This window comes from Paramisgurnus dabryanus, chromosome 19 (genome assembly GCF_030506205.2).
Source record: "Paramisgurnus dabryanus chromosome 19, PD_genome_1.1, whole genome shotgun sequence".
In the NCBI taxonomy this organism is placed as follows: Eukaryota; Metazoa; Chordata; class Actinopteri; order Cypriniformes; family Cobitidae; genus Paramisgurnus; species Paramisgurnus dabryanus.
Genome location: NC_133355.1, coordinates 23,500,137 through 23,504,055, shown reverse-complemented (window position 1 = coordinate 23,504,055; position 3,919 = coordinate 23,500,137).

The following is a 3,919-nucleotide window of genomic DNA, read 5'->3' as shown; positions in this document are numbered from 1 at the left end:
CACAGGTATGGGAAATGCAGACAATGATTATATAAAAGTTACATGACTTTGTTTTATACTCAAGTTTTCTGGTTCATGTTACTCTAGACAAGCGTGATGCCAAGCAATCCATTCTATAAATCTTCTCTGACCTTGCTTATGTTTATCTCTTTTCTCTTAAGGTACATTCACATTATAAGCGACTTTGTCGCTGTGTGTGGCTCGTCTCTTTCAAAAGGGGGGTTTCTGTATCTGTTTATCATAAACAAGTGAGTACCGTACACTCCAGTAACTGACGAGAGACGAGATGACGTGAACTCCACTGCTTCGTTCCTATTGGTAGTCACTCCCGAAAGTCGCTCATAATTTGCATAAAGTTAAACATTTCAAATGGACACGCAGATACAGTTGCCAACAGTCACTATCGCTCATGTAACCTGAAGTCGCCAAGCTTTCATTGAAATCAATGAGATTGCGTCGCTCTGCTACTGCTAGTCGCTGCTAGTCTGAGTGCAGGGATTGTGCACACCAAAACTTTTAAACGCATCTAAAAACGCCTGGAGGACACCAACCTGTATTTTCAGCTGAGGGCTAGCTTTCTTCAGCCGAGCGCTTTGGTAGCTATGATACTTGAGCTGTGAGCCAGTTGGTTGTTGTGATACTTGTCCCGCCCTCCTCAACTGTTATTGGACGGCCGTGTAAGACGAGTGGAGCTTTTCACCCAAAGCTGAATATCTTTCAACTCTCAATGCTCAGCGGTGAGTGACGGTTTTCAGTCCGGAAAAAAACGCTACCTTAGAGTATTCTTGTTAACCTGGGCTTGAAATGTCTTGAATTTTTTAGGCTTGTTTCACATCAAAAACCAGAGGCGATTCTAGGGTCTATGGGGGCCCCAAGCAGAAAATTCCCTGTGTGCAAGAAGTGTGCAATACTTCTATACAATATCCTTTGCTTAAGCCACTATTCTACAGTGCAATAGTTACTGCGAAAGATGCATATATACAAGTGTAATCTTCATCATACCTAACATTATTAACATGTTTAGATGCATAAATGGCATAACATGTTTGGAAATAATGACAGCAGAGAAATATTTTCTACATTATACAATGATAGCAATGATAAATGACTTATTTTTACAAGAATATTTTTACAAGAATATTTTAAGAAACCAGTCATTTTATGACTGCTACTAAATAATCTCAGTCATAGTTACTGCTAACTGTTATGTAAGTTAGTGTCATAGAGTTAAATATTAGTAAACTTAATATTAATTTCATATCTGAAAATACAGAACAGTATAACACACACATCTGTTGATTTTCTCAGCAACAATGCAGTTCTACAGACTTGACAAAAGGTTTTCCTGAGATTTGTTTGATAATGTTTGAGACCTGACAGGGTGAGGATGTAGTTTTTCTTACCTCCCTTAATGAACTCATCAACTCTCATTTCTTCTTCCCTTTCCCTGCTTTGCACAAAACATTTCTGATGTATATCTACAGAAGCCAATAATGATCGAGTCAAAATAAGATTAGCATTGTTATTTAGAAACTTCCTTTAGTCTCGTCATGTTTTCATGAGCTAACTCACTCGCGTGACGTCTTTTGAATGCGGTTGTGCGCGAATGAACGCAAAGACGCGCGCGGACATGAATACGTGCGTGCACGCGTCATTGCGACTGCTTCGTAACTTTTACAAGCGTAAATTGGGTAACTACATTGCATATAGATCCGTTTTTGCCGCGATTGTCTTTGTAAAGGATTGCACTAGTTAACTGTTAAAATTTAAACTTGAGATTTACACCAGAATATTTACACTTGGGCACGTGCCTGACTGGAGCTGGACCGGGCACATTAAACCACATGTGGGTACAGAGGGCTGCTCACTTTAGCGCCTTTTATATGCGGTTAAATTGTTTTAAATCACTTGAGTGTTAGCATTTGCAAGCCTTTGAAACACGTGCAAATGATAAACTTTTCCTATTTAAATTTGCGTATTAATCTGGCAATCACATGCGAGCCAAACCGTGGGTTGTGATCCATACGGATCAACTGCGACATTACGACTGAACGATACAACGTCACCCATTCGCTACGTTCATTTTCAAAACTGGCAAGTTATCCACCTGGGTTGGATTTTGACTGGGCTAAGCCAATGTCAATCAACATTCCATCCAATCGGAATTTTGATATGCAGTCATGTTGTTCATCTGTGTAGCTGGCCATCCGAGAAACAAACTCGGGGGCCCTCTAGTGGCTCGGGGCTCCAAGCAGTTGCCTGCCTTGCCTGTTGACAAGGTGCGCCTCTGTCAAAAACAAAATTAGTCTTAAAGCTCCTGTAATAAGAATGTTCAAGTAATAAATGATGTTTCATTAACGTATTTCGGGGGAAGCATGTCAAATAAACCACTTAAGTACTTCCAGCTGTCTATAATCAGTAATCAACAAATACTCTAGTACCACCAGCTGTCCACAATCAGTAATCATCATATCTACCCAATCAGCACAAAGGCAAGCCATATATAAGTCACAGTTTAACTCTCCAAAGATCCTCTGCAGTCTTCAGAATCCCTCCACTACCCCGTCTCCTCTCACTCACCAGGTTATTTCTTAAACCTGGGGGGGGGAATACTCTGCTTTCAGCCCCATTTCCGAGCTCAGAGCCCTCTCCCCGGACAGCACGCCAAATATGTTTACTAATTTAATCTATCCAACTTATTTGTAAGTGTGAACTCGTGAAAAAACTATTTTCAACAGCTTGAAAATCAAAGTAAAAAATACAGTGTGCCTCAAAGCAGATTTTACCTCAAGGTACCAAGAAATCAATAGAATACAATCTCACCTTTCAATTGTCTCCCTTTATCCAGATAAGTGAAGTGATCGTGTCATCAAAAAATATTTTTCCAAATAGTTATTCAAATAAAGAAACCCTATAAGGCGTACAGTATATGTTCCTGCTGCTGTAATTCTAGTCAGGGTATCGGTGATGTTCTGTCTCTGCTTATCCAAACATATTAGATTATGCATGAGGCTTACTAACTAACTCCTATAAGAAGTCTAGCTATGTATGTAGTGCATACACTAACAAATGTTGCCAAGCCAGTTTTGTGAAAGTAACCTGATCACGGTGTCCTTTGAAACTTCTTATATTGACCTCCTATAGAGTTGCTGGCATTGACTTCCTTATTTACTAGTTTTATGCCCCTGTGGGTGTTTTGTGTTTCTCTCTCTCTCTCTCTCTTAGGTCCACCCTGTTGCTCACTACAGAAATCCAGCATGATCACCGCACAGTGTGTTTGCTGCAATGACCTGTTTACCGATAAATGTTTACCTGTAGCGCATGCTGATGACGTGTGTCGCAGCCGTCACATCCTACGATTCAGTAGGTGTCATCATTGTACAGTCTACTCTACATTCTTTTCGTACCCAAGTTTAAATGACACATGCTGCACAGTGTGATGAGGTACTGTAATGATATAGGATGGCAAAAATCATGCATTGTATCCCAGGCTTTAGATGTGCTTGCTGTGATTGTTGCTTATTATGTTGATGTTTATTTTATCTGTCTATTTAATCTTTTATCATCTATATACTCTTATCTACAGTGTGTTCCAAATTATTTTGCATGTCACATAGTGTATCGGTAAGATTTCAGTAAAAAAAACATTCAGGTTTAAAGAACTAGCTTTGTTTTATTTCCCATATCTTCTTAGCTAACTGTATCAATCTCAGACAGGTTTCTTCATTAGTTTGATCTTAGTTAAAGGGAAGCCTACTTGAAGTGAATGAATGGGGCTAGGATAAATGCTAACACATTCACGAGGCGCTGTACAAAGATTAAAAGTGCACACATTGAAAAAATATATGTATTAATTTGTCTAAGTTGAGGTAAGAACATAGTAAAATATTGAAAAACTGTGGTTTTAAAAAAACTATTT